Below are 20,810 nucleotides of genomic sequence, written 5' to 3'. Positions count from 1 at the left end.
CTCATACATCTTCTTTTTTTCAATTATAAAAAAAAATAATATCGTGATGCTTAAGATCTAGTCCAAGTACATTATCTTTTCTCTTTATCTTCTTGTTTGCCTGGTATGTTTTCTCTTTGTGTTCCCTAAACCTTCTTCACCTTCATCCATCCATAACGTTTCTTCGCCTCTTCAATTTAAAAAAAAAAATGAGTATATAGTTTAGGATCACTTCTGACTACATGATCTTTTCTCTCTATTCTTCTTTTGTGTTTGGTTCTATTCGTATTTGTGTATTCTGAATCCTCCTTGCATTCATCTATCCAGCAAATATCTTCTTTTCAGTCATAAAAAAGTTACAAAAAATTAGACTGCATACACAAACACGGTTGCCAGATTATCGTACTCAGAGCTTCGTAATTACCGGTTTCTGGACCATAACTGTTGCCAAGAAGCACCAATATTAATTAACCATTTAAACGATAACCATATATGAAGGCAGTTATTTGGGTGATAAAAACAGTTTTTGGGTCGGAAATCGGCAGACTTAAAGAGGCAGAGTACGACAATCTGGCAACGTTGTACACGATATCTGTTTTCTCTACGTGTGCTGTAAACTCTCGTCGCCTTCTTAAACCCATCGCATCTCTTTTTCCGTTTCATTAATATGAATATAAAGTTTGCGATCCAGTCGGTGAACACGTGGCAGCTGATATAAAAACAACAACCTATCCTCAATATCCATCGATCTATCGTTATTATCCACCAATTAATGTTTTGTCGTTGTATATTATATCTTCACTCACGACACGACTGTTAACTCTATTCCACTCATCAACTTCTACAATTAATTCCTTCCAACGTGTTCATTCAACTTTAATAATTTCCAACATTAATGCGAGTCATCAAATATTCTACTCAGTTCCCGTCAACGCTTTCCATTCAAACCCTAATTATTTCCAGCATTACTACGAGCCCTACCCCTTTCATTTACTCTACAAGGGCCTCATTAACACACACTCACACGCCCTTGTTAATTACAGTCCTCCATTCATTCACTCACATCACCCACTTGGAAACTTAAGTCGAGTCTCCACGCCCCTTCCCTCCCTAATGGACCTTTCTCCCTCGTGGCCCTGACCTACATTATTCTTACGGTCTTGGCTTATTTGGATCCCTCGCTTCATTCTTTTTAGTCCCTAGTTTGTAGGATGAAGAGGGACGTGCATTCTCTCCTGCCTTGTGGTATAGTTAAACTGGTTCCTTCCTTCCCTTCCTCCCTGCACCCATTCACGCCTCGCTAGCTAAGAAAGACACATATGACTCACGTGTTGTACTATTTGAGCTCCTTGTATGCAGGTTAAAAAGCGCCGTGCATTCTCTCCTGCCTTGTGATATAGTTAAACTGGTTCTTCCTTCCCTTCCTCCCTTTACCCATTCACGCCTCGCTAGCTAAGAAACATATGACTCACGTTTTGTATTATTTGAGCTCCTTGTATGCAGGTTAAAAAGCGCCGTGCATTCTCTTCCCGCTTACGCCGTAACTGAAACGCCTCCCTCCTTCCTTACCCGCCTTCCCTCCCTCATCCATGTCATTCCCATTAGCTATGAACGACTCGCTCCCGTTTTGTACCGTCTTACCTCTTTGTGTTGACGAGGGAAAGCGATTAGAGCTCCGTCCCCTCTTTCGTAATAGTTGAACTGCTTCCTCCCTTCCCTTCCTTCCTCCCTTCACCCACTCAAGTGCCGCCAGTTAGAAAATAAATACCAGGTGCTACCGTTGTGTGCTTTGTCTAGACTACTAATTCATTTTTTTCCGGCATTGTATGAGTTTTTTTTATTTTTTTATTACTCTTTAAAGTTGAACACTGACACACAATGTAATTTTTTCCGCTGCTGCGAGGTAGAGAAAAAAATAAGAGATGCTCCCGTTTTGTGCTATTTCAAGACCTGCAATTCATTCTCTTTCCGGTAGTGTGTAAGGAAATTAAGCAAAGGAAGAAAAGAATGAGATAGACTCGCTAAAGGTGAATGCTGAGAGAATTTTATAATCAGATAAGAAACAAACATCAGACGCTCCTGTTTTGTGTTCTTCCCAGACTTTAATTCATCTTTCCGGCCCCGTTCAAAGAAAATTAAACATACACCTCGTTAAAGCTGAATTTGAGACACTTTTTCATCTCTTCAGTTCCCGTCAGTTAAATAAATAAACATCAGACGCTCCTGTTTTGTGTTCTTCCCAGACTTTAATTCATCTTTCCGGCCCCGTTCAAAGAAAATTAAACATACACCTCGTTAAAGCTGAATTTGAGACACTTTTTTATCTCTTCTGTTCCCGTCAGTTAAAGAAATAAACATCAGACGCTCCTGTTTTCTATTCCTCGCAGACTCTTTAATTCATCTTTCCGGCGCCGTGTAAAGAGAATTAAACATACGCCTCGTTAAAGCTGAATTTGAGACACTTTTTCATCTCTTCAGTTTCCGTCAATTAAAGAAACAAACATCAGACGCTCCTGTTTTGTGTTCTTCCCAGACTTTAATTCATCTTTCCGGCCCCGTTCAAAGAAAATTAAACATACACCTCGTTAAAGCTGAATTTGAGACACTTTTTCATCTCTTCTGTTCCCGTCAGTTAAAGAAATAAACATCAGACGCTCCTGTTTTCTATTCCTCGCAGACTCTTTAATTCATCTTTCCGGCGCCGTTCAAAGAAAATTAAACATACACCTCGTTAAAGCTGAATTTGAGACACTTTTTCATCTCTTCTGTTCCCGTCAGTTAAATAAATATACATGAGACGCTCCTGTTTTGTATTCTATCTAGACTCTTTAATTCATTTCTCCACACCGTGCAGAGAGCGTTCAACATACGACTCGTTAAAGCTGAATTTTGAGACACTTCTTCAACTCTTCAGCTCCCGCCAGTTAAAGAAATAAACATCACACGCTCCTGCTTTGTACACTGTTTTAACTATTGACGTTGTGGCAACACTAAGTAACGCTGCTTATGATGTTAGTTGCTTTACAGTGAGGAGAGGATAGGAGGTGAGGAGAGAAAAGTAGGAGAATAAAAAGAAGCACAGAAAGAAACGGGGGAAGGAAGGCAGGCTATTAGGAGCCAATTTGGGAATTAGCACAACAGGTAGCAAGAAACAAGAAGCACTTTTAATTTGCGTGTCACTGCTTTCAACTATTCTTTGTTATTGTTATTACTGTTGTTGTTTTGGCCATTACTCTCATATTTGTCATTTAGATCGCCAATTGACACCAGATAACGTTATTTACGTCACATGGAAACATGGAAACATGGACTAGCAGGCAGCAGAAAGCCTGTTGGCTCATTACTAGGCTGCCTGCTTTCAGTGATTTAATCAATCCGTTTGCCATAGGAGTGGCTTGCAGGGAAGGATTAAAGCACTTCTGCACCTACTCTTGGGTACGTTCAGCTCACTTCGGATGCAGCAAAGTGGCGATCAATGCGTTTCTTGAATGAGTTGATGGTCTCTGCGCTAACCACTTCTGCAGGGAGGCTGTTCCAGTGGTGAACCACTCTATTTGAGAAATAACTCCTGCCGATGTCGGTATTGCATCGCTTTGCTTGAATAGTTTTTCCGTTGTTTCTTGTTTTCAGGTTAGTTTGCAGCGTGAAGAGCTTGGAGTGATCAACGTTGCTGAGCTTGTTCAGGTACTTAAAGACTTGTATCATGTCTCCCCGCAGTCGTCTCTTTTCCAACGTGAAGAGGTTGAGTCGCTCGAGTCGCTCTTCCTAGGGCTTCGTCCTCAGTGATGGTATCATCTTCGTGGCGCGTCGCTGTACTCTCTCAAGTAATTCAATGTCTTTCCTGTAATTTGGAGACCAGAACTGCACGGCGTATTCCAGGTGGGGCCTTACCAGCGAATTATACAATGGGAATGAGGAAGACGAGGAGAGAAAAAGCAACAGAGGAGAACACGAAGATGAAGTACAAGAAGAGAAAATGGGAAGGAAGGAAGAAAGGAAGGAAGGAAGGAAGGGTTATTAAGACCATATAATTAAAAAAAGGAGAAAAGGGAGAAAAAGCAACAAAGAAAAACAAGAAGATGAAGTACAAGAAGAGAAAATGGGAAGGAAGGAATGAAGGAAGGAAGGAAGGGTTATTACTACCATATAATAAAAAAAAGGGAATGAAAAAAAAACGAAGTAGATGGAAGAGGAGGATTAAGACAAAAGAAATAACAGGAAGAGACGGACAGTTGAGAGCATATAATGAAATAGAAAGGAGATGGAGAGAAAAAGAAAACAGAGGTGAAGTAAGAAAGGGACCAACAATAAGAGGAAAATGGATTAAAAAAGAAAGATAAAAAGAAAAGAATAGGAAGAGGAAGACCAACAACAGGAAAAAGTAGAATATAAAAGAAGGTAAAAACATAACAATAGAGAGACGAAGAGCAAGAACAAGAAGAGAAAATTATAAAGTAAATAAATCGATAAAAAGGAAGAGAAGAAAAGAGAAGAAAAGAAACGAAGCAAAAAGTAAAAGAGTAGATTATATAAATAGATAAAAAAATAGAATAGAAATAGAAATACAATAGAAATCGAAGAGTAAAGAGAGAAACATAAACAACACGAGCATTAGGTTATATAAAGTACATACATAGACTGAAATAAAGATCCTTCCTACCAGAGTCTCATTCGGACTAAGACGAAATTTGGATTCTCTTTACATATTCTTTTGAGGGAGAGAGAAAGCCAGATTGTGAAGGGAGGAAGGGAGGGAGAGAAGGGAGAGAGGGAGAGAGAGAGAGAGAGGCACTACCCATTCTTTTCTTCCAGTTAGAATTGAATCAGTGCACGTCTCTCTCTCTCTCTCTCTCTCTCTCTCTCTCTCTCTCTCTCTCCGGGTTAAGAAAATTGAGAAAAAAATTGGGAGCGGGCAAAAGTAAGGAGAAATGTGTTATTGAGATGAGGTAAGGAGGAGGAGGAGAGGAGGAGGAGGAGGAGGAGGAGGAAGGAGAAGAGTAAGTGTTAGAGTCAGAAGAAAGAAGCAAAATGAAAAAAAAAAAAAGATAAAAAAAGATAAAAGAAAATAAATATAAGAGAAGAGGAGAAGAGGAAGAAGAAGAAAAAGAAGAAGAAGAAGAAGAAGAAGAAAAGAAGGAAGAGGAGAGGTAGAGGAAGAGGAAGAAGGGCAAGAAAGAAAACGAGGAAGAATAAAAGAAAGAAGAGACAGAAGAAAAATAAAAGGAGGAGGAGGAGGAGGAGGGGGAGGGGGAGGGGGAGGGGGAGGAGGAGGAAAAATGTCTGGCTTATAGGAGGGGAGAAGGAAACATTGATCCCAACCCTTAGTACCGAATTCCTTAAGTTCTTACTAGTAAATATTTGGCCCTACAGGAGGAGGAGGAGGAGGAGGAGGAGGGGAGGAGCTTTATCTCTCCCTCTCTCTCTCCCCCAGCAGTTTTTTTCTCTCTCTCCCTGTCTCTCTTCTCTCCCTTCTCTCTCACTTCCTCCTTTTCTTCCTCGCATTTTTCTTCCATTCTCTCCCTTTCACTTTCTACTTCCCTTTCCTTACCGTTACCGTTACCGTTACCGTTGATGAGGTTTCAGGCCCTGCTCCGCCGCTGGTGCAGGTTCTACGAGGGCCGTCAACAATTACAATGTTAGCCTCAATAATAATAGTCTTTGATGTACTAATTCTCAAACATTGTAGTGAGTGAGTGGGTGTCTTAATTGCTTTCACGAATAATATCACAAATATCCATTGGTTCAGTTTTCACGTCTGATATTTTCGTTAAAGTATCACATTAAATATCCAACGATTATTTCCAGCACATTGAACATTCATCACACACAATTTATCTTTGAGTTCAAACACTAATTAATAGCCATGATCGGTTATGTTACGAACTCTCTCAATTTCAGTCTGGAGAACTACACAACACTGGTCATTCGCTGAGTGGTTGGTTTCAGGCTTCTTGTACCTCAAACAATTTATGCATTTCTTCTCAGCCATGGAACAATCTTTCTATTTATGATCACCAACACATATGAAACATTTTGGGGCTTCTCCATTTCTCTTAGCAGTACAGTTGGCCTCAAGATGGCCATATCTCTGACAATGATAGCATTTAATAGCATGGTATCTGTCTCTCACTGTGTATATTCCCCATTCAAATTTTAACTTGTCGTGAGCCTTGTGAATCAGCTCTCTTACAGTTGGGTCGCACCTCAAAATGTAGTGCATCATACCGCCAGCTGCAGGCTTACTCAAAATCAGCTCAATCTTATTCTCATCACCGTCAGTTGTGTGTAAGAACTCATTGCGGTCCAAGATGGTCTCTTTTATTGTTTCCTTGGTCTCCGCTTTATGGACATTGCATATCTTTGGTTTCATCTTTCCAACACTCTTGGTACTAATTTGCTGAACAGACTCCAGTTTTCTCTCCCTTTCTCTCCCTCCCTTTCTTTCTTTGACTCTTTATCTCACTCTCTACTTCCCTTTCCCTACCTCCCTTGCACTTTTTTTCTCTCCCCCCTCTTTCTCTCTCCCAGTATCCTTTCCTCTCCTTCTCTCCTTTCTCTCCCTTTCCCTCCCTCCCTTTCTTTATTTGATTATCTCTTTTTCTACTTTCCTTTCCTTACCTCCCTTGCACTCTTCTTTCTCTCCCCCCCCCCCTCTCTTTCTCTCTCCCTGTAGTCTTTTCTCTCCTTCTCTCTTCTCTCCCTTTCTCTCCCTCCCTCCCTTGCTTTATTTGATTATCTCTTTTTCTACTTTCCTTACCTCCCTTGCACTCTTCTTTCTCCCCCTCTCTTTCTCTCTCCCTGTAGTCTTTTCTCTCCTTCTCTCTTCTCTCCCTTTCTCTCCCTCCCTTTCTTCCTCGGCCAGCTCCACATAAAGGGGCGGAAGTCACGAGGCAGAGCGATGGCTTGTCCGTTATTCACGCGACTAAATGAAATATCCGCCAAGCAAAGGGAGGAGGAGGAGGAGGAGGAGGAGGAGGACGAGGAGGAGGAGGAGGAGGAGGATGAGGAGGAGGAGGAGGAGGAGGAGGAGGAGAAAGTATTGGAAAGGAAATCATGAAAAAGAAAGAAAGGAGAAGATGGAATTTTAAAAAGAGAGAGAGAGAGAGAGAGAGAAGTTGAGGAAGAGTAAAGAGGAAGAGGAGGAGGAGGAGGGGCGAAGAGAGAAAGAGTGATGAGAGAGAGAGAGAGAGAGAGAGAGAGAGAGAGAGAGAGAGAGAGAGAGAGAGAGAGAGAGAGAGAGAGAGAGAGAGAGAGAGAGAGAGAGAGAGAGAGAGAGAGAGAGAGAGAGAGAGAGAGAGAGAGAGAGAGAGAGAGATAAGTTGAGGAAGAGTAAAGAGGAATAGGAGGAAGAGGAGGAGAGAGAGAGAGAGAGAGAGAGAGAGAGAGAGAGAGAGAGAGAGAGAGAGAGAGAGAGAGAGAGAGAGAGAGAGAGAGAGAGAGAGAGAGAGAGAGAGAGAGAGGATTGGCTTAAATGTCAAAAGGCAATGGGATCTTTCTCTCTTCTCGTCTCTCCTCAAGGGCCATTATAAGGACACTAACCTTGCCTTGTTACGAGAGAGAGAGAGAGAGAGAGAGAGAGAGAGAGAGAGAGAGAGAGAGAGAGAGAGAGAGAGAGAGAGAGAGAGAGAGAGAGAGAGAGAGAGAGAGAGAGAGAGAGAGAGAGAGAGAGAGAGAGAGAGAGAGAGAGAGAGAGAGAGAGAGAGAGAGAGAGAGAGAGAGAGAGAGAGAGAGAGAGAGAGAGAGAGAGAGAGAGAGAGAGAGAGAGAGAGAGAGAGAGAGAGAGAGAGAGAGAGAGAGAGAGAGAGAGAGAGAGAGAGAGAGAGAGAGAGAGAGAGAGAGAGAGAGAGAGAGAGAGAGAGAGAGAGAGAGAGAGAGAGAGAGAGAGAGAGAGAGAGAGAGAGAGAGAGAGAGAGAGAGAGAGAGAGAGAGAGAGAGAGAGAGAGAGAGAGTCCTTTTTAAAACAAGGTTAAAATCGATGCGTCAGGCGGATTTCAGGTGTTTGAGTGAGACCTGAAGCCTCCTCCTCCTCCTCCTCCTCCTCCTCCTCCTCCTCCTCCTCCTCCTCCTCTTCCTCCTCCTCCTCTTTTTCGCTCCTTCTACTTCGTTGCTTTCGTCTTCTTCTTCTTCTTCTTATTTTTATCTTTTCCGACCTTCTATTAACGTCACTATTCTGTCCTCCTCCTCCTATTCCTCCTTCTCTTCCTCCTCCTCCTCCTTCTCTTCCTCCTCCTCCTCCTCTTCCTCTTCGTCATCCTCGTCATCTTCTTGCAGTATCTCATTTTCTACCTCCCCTTATAGTCTTTTTTTCCTCCTCCTCCTCCTCCTCCTCCTCCTGTAAAGTTCCATAATTGCGCAGTGTTTTGCCTCACAGTGAAGGAATCGCCTGGAGTGACTTAGGATTGACGAAGGGGAAGGGATTGGGTACGAGAGGCAAGGACGGAAGGAAGGAAGGAATGAGGGAAGAAAGAAAAGAAGGAAGGGAAGGGAAGGAGGGAGTCTGGAAAGAAAGATGGAAGGAAGGCTGCAAGGGAGGAAGAAGGGAAGGTACGAAGGAAGGAAGGAAGGAAGGAACGAACGAAGGAAGGAAGGAAGGAAGGAAGGAAGGAAGGAAGGAAGGAAAGAAGGAAGGAAGGTACGAGGGAAGGGAAGAAAAGATGGAAGGGAAGGAAGGTGGAGGGAGGGAGTCTGGGAAACAGGATTATAGGAAGACTGGAAGGAAGGAAGGAAGGAAGGAAGGAAGGAAGGAAGAAACAAATTGAGAGAGGAAGGAACTGAAGTAGGCTGCAAGGAAGTAAGGAGGGGAAGGAGGACAAGGAGAGAAGGAATGAATGAAGGAATGAAGGAAATGAGATCGACTGGAAGGAAGGAAGGAAGGACGGAGGGAAGGGAAGAAACAACAGAAGGAAGAGAAGGAAGGGAAGGAAGTAAGGAGGGACGGAAGTTGGTGAAATAAGTTTGTAGAAAGGAAGGAAGGAAGTAAATGAGATTGACTGGAAGGAAGGAAGGAAGGAAGGAAGGACGGAAGGAAGGAAAGGAAGGGAAGGAAGCTGGAAGGAAGTAAGAGAAATAGTTTTGTAGAAAGGAAGGAAGGAAGGAAGGAAGGCAAGGAGGGAAGTAAGGAATTGAGAGTAGAATTATTTTAGAAATGTAAATCTACAGACTGGTAAGGAAGCAGTTTTAGAGGTTTAAGTAGACAAACAGATAAACAAAGAGGAGGAGGAGGAGGAGGAGGAGGACGAGGGTGACTAAAACAAAGACTAAGAGGAGGTAGAACATGGCATACTACAAAAAGAGGATGAAGAGGAAGAGGAAGAAGAGGAAGAGGAGGAGGTGGAATAGGAGAGAAAAAAATACGTTAAGGGGAGGTCAAAGATGATAAAAAGAGGTTCAAGAAGAGAGGAAGAGGAGGAGGAGATAGAGAAAAAAAAGAAGAAGAATTATATACAGACGTCATTTCTTAGTTAACTTCACATATAGAAAAGGAAAAGAAAGTCTCGATCGTTCTTTTCAATACTGGAGAACGAGAAAAAGTCAGTCAATCCTTTTCAGTACCAGAGAAATAGAAAAGAAAGTATTATTAAGTCTATTTCAACACGGGAACGTCTCTCTGTCTATTCCCCGACCTTCCCTTTCTTTATTTTCATTACTCAAAAGGTGTCTAGTGGATTTTCTTCCTCATTTCCCTCGTTTTTTTTATTTTTGGATATTTTTCGTCCTTTTTTCTGCTTTTTCGTTCTTTTCTTTTTCTTCCTCCTTCTTCTCTTTCTCCGTCTCTTCTTTTCTTATCTCCACTTTTTCTTGCTTTTTCTCCTTTTTGTTCTTTCCTTTTGTCTATTTAATTCTCCTTTCTTCAATATATGTTAGTTTTTTTTTCTGGCGTAAATCTTTAGTCCCCAAATCAAGAACAACAACTACAAACACGTATTTAAACAAACAAACACACGACGTAAACAAAAACATAAATAACAGACAGATAAGTAAACAACTCTAAGTAAACATTCAAGTAAAGAAATCGAAACTTACTTAAACAAACATAAGAATAACAACCCCAAAAAACAAACAAACAAACTCAGTTCACTTCACAAATAGAAAAATAGAAAGTCTCAATCCTACCTTTTCAATACGATAGCATCTGTCTCTTTTCATCTGTCCCTCAGCCTCTACTGTCTTTATTTGTCGATCCGTCCTTTTCAATACGGGAACGACTGTCTATCCGACGTCCTATTTTGTGTCAGTCGCGGCCTTGAGACAGCGGATCCCGGGCCATTAGACGTAAGGCTTCGGTAAATGTTTCTCTAAATCCCTCGCTATTGCCTTGGGAGGTCGGCAAAGCTTCTGGCAGTGTGGCGTAAATCTCGCGGAGCCGCTAAGTTGCTTTTTGTTACGTTCGTTTGAAATGGCAAGCGAGTGAAGTCTTGGCTGTAGTGTTTATTGTTCTGCTGTCAATGTTTTAGTCCTTAACCTGGTAGCAGCGGGGATCATGATTCTTAATGGTCCCTCTTAGCGAGAAAAATGAGAAAAAAAATCACCCCTCACACAAACCATTTCATAATATATATCAAAGAATTTGTGATCAGTTTATGTATCATCTATTTTGGGGGGTTATAAAATCATGGCACAAATTTGGCCCGTCGCTGCTACACGGTAAAGCCACAAATTTGGCCCGTCGCTGCTACACGGTAAAGCCACAAATTTGGCCCGTCGCTGCTACACGGTAAAGCCACAAATTTGGCCCGTCGCTGCTACACGGTAAAGCCACAAATTTGGCCCGTCGCTGCTACACGGTAAAGCCACAAATTTGGCCCGTCGCTGCTACACGGTAAAGCCACAAATTTGGCCAGTCGCTGCTACACGGTAAAGCCACAAATTTGGCCAGTCGCTGCTACACGGTAAAGCCACAAATTTGGCCCGTCGTTGCTACACGGTAAAGCCACAAATTTGGCCCGTCGCTGCTACACGGTAAAGCCACAAATTTGGCCCGTCGCTGCTACACGGTAAAGCCACAAATTTGGCCCGTCGCTGCTACACGGTTAAGTCATTCTCCATCGTATTCGTTTTGAAATTCCAATGAAATCCCATATATATAAGTTTTTTGTCGGGTTTAAATCTTTATCCCTCAACTAATTTTTATTTTTTATCATATTCGTTTTAAATTGACAGTGGACTCCTATCATATTTAAGTTTTTTTTTTTTTTTTCGGCGTAAATGTTTTGGTTCTCAAGTAATTTTTTTTTTAATTTGATTCCTTTTAATTGGCCAGTGAGTTCCTTTTGGATTTAAGGTTTTTGTTCGAGTGTAAATATTTAGTCTCAAGTTCCTTTTCCACAGTCTCTCTCTCTCTCTCTCTCTCTCCTTTATAGACTCAATGTTCCGCTTAATTTTCGTCCAGCTTCCTTTTTTAATATCAAGTTAACTTTTCTCGTATTTTCTAATTCTTTAACACTGTCACTATTTATTTTTATCCTGTCTTTATCCTCCCTGTAGCTATCATTATTCTGTCTTTATCCTGATTATGTTGTATTCTTTATGTATGATTATTTGCATTTATTGTTCTGGCATAAATAATCAGTCTTTAATTTACCGCTCACGTCTTCCGTTCCTCTTTGTTTACTATAATCTCCAGTCGTCTGAATGCTCTCTTTATTTCTTTTCCAATGGTCATTTCTCTTCTGAATTTACGATTATTACTATTGGCATAAGTCCTTAGTCCCCAAGTTATCTCCCCACGCACTCTGTTTATCACTTTTAACTATGATTATCTGTACTATAATTTCCCTCACTTTTCCTCTAAATCTACTGTTACTTTTCTGGTATAAATGTTCAGGTTCCAAGATAAGCAAGCACCGGTCTTTCATATAATTAATTTTTACACTTTCCATAACAAATAAAAGATATAGACAGGCTAACGAAATTTTAAGATGAAGAGAAAAGAGAAGAGTAAAGAATCGGTCTTTCATATAATTTGATTTACTCAAGTCCCCTTGATTTGTTCCTAATCGAGGCTTGCTCACAAAAAAAAAAAAACACGAAAAAGAAAAAACTACCAGCCAGCAAAATTTCAAGACGAAGGATAAAGGGACAATAGAGATGATATTTTTACTCTTGATGTCCCCGAATCGAGACCCATTCCCACATAACACGAGAAATGAAAAAAATATCAACCAACACAACTTCTAGACGGGGAGAACAGAGAGACAAGAGATGGCGTTATTACTCCTTATGTCTCCGAAGTCTGCACCTAATCGAGACCCATTCCCACATAACACGAGGAATGAGAAAGACAGGCCAGCGGAGTTCCAAGACAAGGAGAATGAATAAATAGTGAGGCAGGAGGGAAGAACGCCGTCTGATATATTATTTTTCTACCCTTTAATGTCCCATAATTCTACACCTAAATCTGACTCATTCCCAGAAAACAAGAAAAAGATATTGAGTCTAACCACATAGGAGATACGCGGTTTGATATATTATTTTTCTACCCTTTAACGTCCCATAATTCTACACCTAATTCTGACACATTCCCATAAAACAAAAATTAAATATTGACAGACTAACCAGATACCAAGACGAAGAGAACAAAAGAGATCGCAAAGAAGGAATTGGGCGTTCTTATCATATTCTTTTCTCTTATGCCCGTTTAGTTTGTACCCAATAGAGGCTTACTCCCACAGAAGAACGAAGAATGAGAAAGACCAACAGACAGAATTTCAAGACGAGGAGAATTAGTTATCAGTGAGGCCGCAGGGGAGAAAGAAGACTGTGAGAACGGTCAATCCCTGAAGCCTTTCCAACCACTCCCAGACGTCTCAAAAACAGATGAAATAAATAAATAGAGAAATAGGAAGGTCTCGAAAGTTAAATAAGATGGATAAAGACACTCAACCAAAGGGAATATAGAAGGAAAAAGACTGCGAGAATGGTCAATCCCTGAAGCCTTTCCAACCAATCCCAGCCGTCTCAAAATACAGGAAAATAGAAATATATAGAGAAATAGGAAGGTCTCAAAAGATAAATAAGATGGACAAAGAAACTCGACTAAAGAGAATGGAGAAGAAAAAAAAGATAGCGAGGAAGAAGATGGTCATTCACTGAAGCCTTCCCAACCAATCCCAGTAGCCTCAAAAAACAGAGAAAATAAATAAATAGAGAAATAGGAAGGTCTCAAAAGGTAAATAAAATGGACAAAGAAACACGACCAAAGGAAATATAGAAGGAAAAAGATTGCGAGAAAGGAAGAAAAAATGTCACTCACTGAAGCCAATCCAACCAATCCCAGTAGCCTCAAAAAACTGAAAAATAAATAAATAGAGAAATAGAAAGGTCTCAAAAGGTAGATAAGATGGACAAAGAAACTCGACCAAAGGGAATGGAGACGGAAAAAGACTGCGAGAAAGGAAGAAAAAAATGTCACTCACTTAAACCTTCCCAACCAATCCCAGCCGCCTCAAAAAACAGGAAAATAGAAATAAAAGAAAAATAGGTCGGTCTTGATATGTAAACAGGATAAATAAAGACGAACAAACGAACCCGGACAATGGAAGGGAAAGGAACGCCGTAGGGAAAGACTTTGAGAGGGATTATGTATTGATGTCGACTGAATTAGCACAAAGGTAAGTGAGATAAATAATGGATACTAGAGAAAGAAAAATAAATCCCTAACTGATAGAATTGAACATCTTAAGGAAAAAAAGTCATTGAGAAGGATCGTGTATTTACTTTGTCGTCTGAATTAGCACAAAGGTTAAGGGATATAAATAATGGAAACTAGAGAAAAAAAAGAATTCCCAAACTGATAGAATTGAACATCTTAAGGAAAAAAAGTCATTGAGGAGGATTGTGTATTTACTTTGTCGTCTGAATTAACACAAAGGTTAAAGAAGACAAATAATTAGTAAAGAAAAAAAGCTCCTTCACTGAGAAAGAATAAACGTCTCTTAAATAAATGAAGAAAAGATTAGAAAAGGTTCGGGAAGATAGATAATGAAACTAGAGGAAATTGAAAAAGCTCCTTCACTGAGAAAAAAACAAACGTCTCAAAAATAAATGAAGAAAAGGTTAGAGAAGGTTTATGAAGAAAAGGTTTGGGAAGATAGATAATGAAACTAGAGGAAATTGAAAAAGCTCCTTCACTGAGAAAAAAACAAACGTCTCAAAAATATATGAAGAAAAGGTTAGAGAAGGTTTATGAAGAAAAGGTTTTGGAAGATAATTAATGGAAACTAGAGGAAATTCAGGTAAAGAGGGATAGTTATTGGTAAAGAAAAAAAAAGCTCCTTGACTGAGAAAAAATAAACGTCTCTAAAATTAACGAAGAAAAGGTCAGAAAAGGTTTATGAAAAAAAGATTAGGGAAAATAAATAATGGAAACTAGAGGAAATTCAGGTTATGAGGGTTAGATAATGGTAAAGAAAAAAACCCTCCTGGACTGAGAATAAGAGGTTAGAAAAGATATATGAAGAATAGATTAGGGAAGATAGATAATGGAAACTAGAGGAAACAATGGAAACTGGAGGAAAAGGAACGATGGAAAGGAAAAGGAAAAGAAAATGGAAGGATGGATGCAGGGGGAGGAAGGTAGAGAGGGGAGGAAGGGGAGACCGGGAGAAAGAGCAACAGAGGGAGGGGAAGGACATTTGGAGGTATACGGAGGAGGAGGAAAGGGGAGGAAGGAAGGAGGAAGAAGGGAGGGAAGAATAGATTTAACGTCTGTAAAACCAATGAAAATAATCAGAAAGGCAGAGATAGAAGAAAGAGATGAATAACTGTAGAAACGTAAATAATAAACAGATGAGAAACGGCTTTGACACGTAGTAAATAGACCGAGAAGAAATGGATTAGAATACATTTTTAGAAACTTATTTAAACAAACCGAAAAAAACCCAGCTCCTAAGAAAACGATGTCGATTTATTTCACCTGAGAGAATTGAATACCGTAAGGAAAGGAGTTTGAGAAGGATCACTTATTTATATTGTTACTTGAATTAGCACAGAGGTAAAGGGAGATAAAAAAAAAGAATTGAAACTAAAATAAAATAAAAAACCTCCTGGACTGAGAGAATTGAATACCATAAGGAAAGGGATTTGAAAAGGATCACTTATTTATATTGTAACTTGAATTAACACAGAGGCAAAGGAGATGAATAATGATGGAAACTAAAAGAAAAGAAAAATCTCCTGGACTGAGAGAATTGAGAACCGCAAGAAGAAGGAATGTGGAAGTGTCTTTTGAAGTCCCCCCAAACTTTCCATTTTCTCCTCCCTCCTTCTTTCTTTCCTTCCTCTCCTTTCTCCTCCTCCCCGTGCCTTCTCCTCCTCCCTCCCTCTGTTCCCCTCCTCCTCCCTCCCTCCTCCCTTCCCTCTCCTCCCATCCTCTCCTCTCCTCCCTCCTCTCCTTCCCTCTCCTCCCTTCCTCCTCCTTCTTCCTTCTCCTCTTCCCTCCCTCCTCTCCCCTCTCTTCCTCTCTCTCTCTCTCTCTCTCTCTCTCTCTCCTCCCAATCCCTCCTCCTCCTCTTCCTCCTTCCCTCCTTTCCTCCTTCCTCCGCCTCAACCAATACCGATGTGTGGAGGGAATGTCTTTCTTATGTGTGTGTTTTTTTTATTGGAGGTACAGGAAAGGAAAGAAAGGAGAGGAGATGAGAGGAATGGAGAAGAGAGGGAGGGAGGGAGGGAGAGATATCCGCCTCAATCAGTGCTGAGGTAGGAGAAGAGGAGACTGTTTTTGTGTTGTATATAAAGGAGGATAAAGGAAATAAGATACAGGTGGAGAGAAGAGGAGAGAAGAAAAACAAGACAAGAAACAGAGGAAGGAAAAGAAAGATAAGAAAGAGAAGAGATGAGAAAAGAAGAAAAGAGAAGAAAAGAGAAGAGGAGGGAGGGAAGTGAATGAAAATGTATTAGATGTATTTGTTAAGTAAGACACGAAAGTAAAGACGAAGAAAACAACAAAATTTAGAGGAGGGACGATAAGAGAAGAGAGACAGGAGAGGGAGGAAGCGAGGCAACGCTCAACAAAAAAAAAAAGTCTTCTAATATTAATGTTATACGAAAGAAAAAAATAAAGCAAAAAAGCGAAGAAAAAAAAATCAAAGGCAGTCTGTAGAAAAGCCTTGGTAGTCGCCCGTGTGTATATATATATGTGTGTGTGTGTGTGTGTGTGTGTGTGTGTGTGTGTGTGTGTGTCCCCTTACGTCCTGAACCTTCCCCGTACAAGACACACACCGCCACCAACCATCCGCGCCCCGGCCTAAAAAATATATAAAGACCAAGATAAACACGATTTCTTTCTCTTATGAATGATTTATGAGGAGACGTGAAAGGAGGCCGGAAAGGGAGGGAGGGAGAGAGGAAGGAAGGGAAGGAACGATGGAGAGAAAAAGGAGGGAAAAGCGAGAAAGAAGGAGAGGGAGAGAGATGAGCACCTACCATCTAAAGAGAGAGAGAGAGAGAGAGAGAGAGAGAGAGAGAGAGAGAGAGAGAGAGAGAGAGAGAGAGAGAGAGAGAGAGAGAGAGAGAGAGAGAGAGAGAGAGAGAGAGAGAGAGAGAGAGAGAGAGAGAGAGAGAGAGAGAGAGAGAGAGAGAGAGAGAGAGAGAGAGAGAGAGAGAGAGAGAGAGAGAGAGAGAGAGAATGATCGGAAAATAAGAGAATAGAAGAAAATAAGAGTAAAATAAGAAAATAGAAAAAAAGTAAAAGAAAAAAAAAAAGATAAAATAAAACAAAACAAAATAACGGAAGATAATAATAGAGTATAGTACAAGAACATCACCCATAAAATAAGGGAATAAACGTTAAGGGAAGACACTTTATAAGGAGGAAGTGGAACAAAAAAATGAATGTCCTTTAGCGTATATTTCTGTGTCATTTTTTACCAATGTGTCGAGGCGGTGTTGGGCTTCCTTCTCCCTTATAGCAGGAGGGAGAGGAGGGAGGGAGAGAAGGGAGAGATGGAGGGAGAAGTGAGAAGTGAGGAATGGATTACGGAAGGGAGGGAGGGAAGGAGAAAGGGAGGAAGGGAGAGATGGAGGGGAACAGGAGACAGAAGTGAGAAGAGAGATGGAGAGATTAAGATAATGGAGGAAAGGTAGGGAGGGAGGGAAAGGAGCGGAGGGAGGAGGGAGGAAGGAAAGGGGAGGAGAGAGAGAGAAAAAGAAGAGGAAAGGAAGAAAGGAGAGGAAGAAAAGGAGGGTGATGAAGGGATTGAGAGAGAGAGAGAGAGAGAGAGAGAGAGAGAGAGAGAGAGAGAGAGAGAGAGAGAGAGAGAGAGAGAGAGAGAGAGAGAGAGAGAGAGAGAGAGAGAGAGAGAGAGAGAGAGAGAGAGAGAATGAAGAATAAACAAAAAAAAGTGAAAAAAAGGAAACAGAGAAAATAGGAATAAAAGAAGGAGAATGCAGAAACCAAGTAAAGAAAGAGAGAGAGAAAGAGAGATAGAGATAAAGAGAGACACTGAAGGACATAAAAAAAAAGAGAAGGGAAACGGAGATAAAGAAGAATAAAAGAGAGAAAGAGAGACAGTGGAGAGAAAAGAGAGATGTGGAGGAGGAAGGAAAAATATTGGACAGTGAGTGAAGGGTGGGAGGGAGAGAGGGAGAGAGGAAGGAAGAATAGGAAGGAAGAGGAGGAGGGAGGGAGGAAGGAAGGATAGGAGAGGAGGAGGAAGGACAGGAGGAATGGAGGAAAGAAGGGTAGGGATTGGTTGTTGCATGGAGGAGTGAGGGAAGAAGAATAGGAGAGATAGTTGGAGGGAAGGAGGGAGGGAGAGAAGATAGGAGAAAGGAAGGAAGGGAAGGGAGACTGTCAGTGAGGGAGATGAATGGATGAGAGAAGAAAAAAAGGGAGCGAGGAAGGAAGGATGACAGGGAGGATAAGAGAGAGGGAGGGAGGAAGGGTAGGAGAGAGAGAGAGGAAGGAGGTGCATGGAGGAGGGAGGAAGACAAGGGAACAGTGAGTGATGGAGACAAGCTAAGGGAGGGAGGGAACAGGGAGGAAAGTGTTGGTAGTTTCGTGAGTGTGTGTCTGAGAGGGACTGGCGGGCTGCTCGTCTGTCTGTCTGGCTGGCTGACTGACTGACTAGCTGAATGGTTCTATCTGTCTGGCTGACTGACTGACTGGCTGACTACGTGGGCGAGTGACTATCTAGCTGGCTGTCTCTCTGATTATCTGGAGAACTGACTGAGTGCCTGAAATATCGAAAAGCTGAGTGACTAAGTGGCCGAATAAATGAGAGGCTAAAAGGCTAAGTATTTGAATTATTGAATGATAAAGTTGCTGGCTGGCTGCAAAGCTGAATGGGTGAATAAATGAGTGTTTGAATGGCTGGATGGCGGACTGGCTGAGTTGTTTTTAACGTTTTGCCCATTGTGCCGGTAGTCTTTCTTGGTAGGGCCTGGTGGTCGGCCCAGCCCGTAATGGCGCAGGCAAGTGTTTAAAGTGCCACCATCTTCCTTGACTCATGATGCCTCCCGAAACTCTTCTTTGGTGCTCTCTAGAGATAATCTATAGTCCGGGTTGAGAGGTGGTCTTCAGGACAGCATGTGGGTAGTCTTAGGCCACTCGGCGGTGCCTGAAAAATCCCAGCTTGTGGCAACAGGCGGGACGAGAGCTTGCGTCCTCCTATACGCGGGAGGACGCGGCGCCGGCACACTAACCACTTAGCCACCGGCTGAATAACTGAATGGCTGAATGGCTTAGTGATAGAGTGGCTGGGTGGCTGAGTGGTTCGACAAACGCGTGAGAAAACCTCGGTAAATGCTTTCAGACGAACAGTGTCACTCCATCACCACGCCGCGGGGAGCCGATGACAGGGTGGGGTGGGGGAGGAGGAGGGAAGCAGGGGGAAGGGAGAAAGGGTGTCAGGGTAAGTGTGTGTGGGAAGGGGAGGGTGTCTACAGGGGAGGGGAGACAGGGTGAGGGTCGGCAGGGGTGGGGTGGGGGTTGAGCAGGATGAGATAAAAGAAGGAATGTAAAAGGACTTGAAGCGCTTGACTGAATGCATTTCAGAATCAAAGACGCGAAGGGAAGTTCGTCTCTCACTCTGAGTCTTGAGAGTCTGAGTGCGTGTTTAAAAGACCTTTCTTCTGAGGTCTGAAAGGTGTCTGAAGAGATCTAAAGAAAAAAAAAAAAAAAAAAAAAATGTTGACTAAAGGAAGGTGTGAAAATTATCAGAGGACAGTGTAGAAAAAAAAAATGTATGGATGAATGTGATAAAAAAAGTCTTGGGAGTCCTGCGTGCGTGTTTAAATGAGGTTTGTGAAGTCTTGAAAGGTGTCTCAAGAGCACTGAATAAAAAGAAATGGAAAAGGAAAGAAAAAAAACACTCACTGAAGGAAGGCTACGGCTCTTAAGGTGTTTGAAGAGAGAGTTAAGAAAAAAAGGAAAAGGCAGAGGAAAGGAAAGGATACGAATTGAAGGAAGGCGAGAAAAAGATGAGCAGTAGAGATAGAAGAGAAAAGCTGAATAATTGAAGATGATAAAGAATGGATGGGAGGAAAAGATGACTTGAAATTGTGACATAAAGCAGAAGAGAAAAAAAAGAAAAATACTACGAATGAAGACAACAGAACATAAGAAAGAAAAAGAAAGAAAAATGAAGGGAAGAAGAAAATAAGAAAACAAAAAGCAGGCTCTCAGAACGGAAGTGGCAACGAACAAGAGAGAAAGAAAATAGAAAAGCGAAAGGAAATCTGGGAGGAAATTTTAATCATAGATGCAAGGGGGGCGTAGAGGGAGGCACCAATTCCTGAAGGGGGCGTGGTAGGGAAAGGGTTCTGTTCTGTTCTGTTGATGTTCGGGGGTTAGCCTTTGCAACGGCCCCCCCTGATTTTCTTTATTTCGTGCCTTTCTTTTCTTGTCTTCTTTTCTATTCTTGGCGCTTGTTCCTTTTTTTTTTCCAAAGTTCACTCAGAGCTTTTTTCAATAATTTTTAATTTTTTTTTTAACAACCACTGAATTCTAGAAAGTAAGTAAAGTAAGTTCAGTATGTAAAGTAAGAATGTAACGCAAAAACATATTTTCCTTTCTTTGTTTCCAAAATGTCGATTCCTTTGTCGATAAAAAACTCGTCGCAATAACTCGTTATCCTTTCTTTGTTCCCAGATTCCTTTGTCGATAAAACTAAACCATCGCAACGACTCATTTTCCTTCCATTAAGGGTCAGCATCCCACCCCGACATTTACGTCAGGGTCGGCATCCCACCCCGACATTTACGTCAGGGTCAGCATCCCACCTCGACACTTTGGTCAGGGTCAGCGAGGCTGTTCTGGCTGTCTTGATGTTCTAGGAAGTTTGTGTTGCGTCCTCAGGGAAGACGACTGGGTCTAAAGACGGTGTTGTGCAGCGTGTTTTCTTTGTTATGAGTGAGTCTTATTCACCCCAGACAGGACTCACCCACATTGTTGAAGGTGTCTGCAGCTAAAGGTGATGTTGAGTATAATTTTTTCCCTTTTCTTCGTTGAGTGTTGTTATGGATGTGTCTTATTCACCCCAGATAAGACTCATCCATAATGTTGAGTGCGTTAGTCTTCCCTTGCGGCGATTCAACTTTCATAACAACCTTTTCATCATTTTCGGAGGGTACAACCTCACCGACAGCGCCTTCTCTTCTTTTAAGTCTCTTTCATTCTCTCTTTTAAGTCAGGGTTAGCAACCCTCTCAATTCCTCCGTTTCAGCAAAGCCGGGGCAACATATATGTTGCGGGCAGTTAGCCGGCTCTCGGAGCGCCCGCAGGGGCCGGGGACCTCCTAAAGACCCCCGGTAACCTCGCTTCGGCCGTGAGGGGGCCCAAGGCTTCCCTCTCGGCCCCCGGCCGAGACTTCAGAAAAGTCTAGACGAATAAG

This window comes from Eriocheir sinensis, chromosome 46 (genome assembly GCF_024679095.1).
Source record: "Eriocheir sinensis breed Jianghai 21 chromosome 46, ASM2467909v1, whole genome shotgun sequence".
Taxonomy (NCBI): Eukaryota; Metazoa; Arthropoda; class Malacostraca; order Decapoda; family Varunidae; genus Eriocheir; species Eriocheir sinensis.
Note: the sequence above shows the minus strand (reverse complement) of the source record.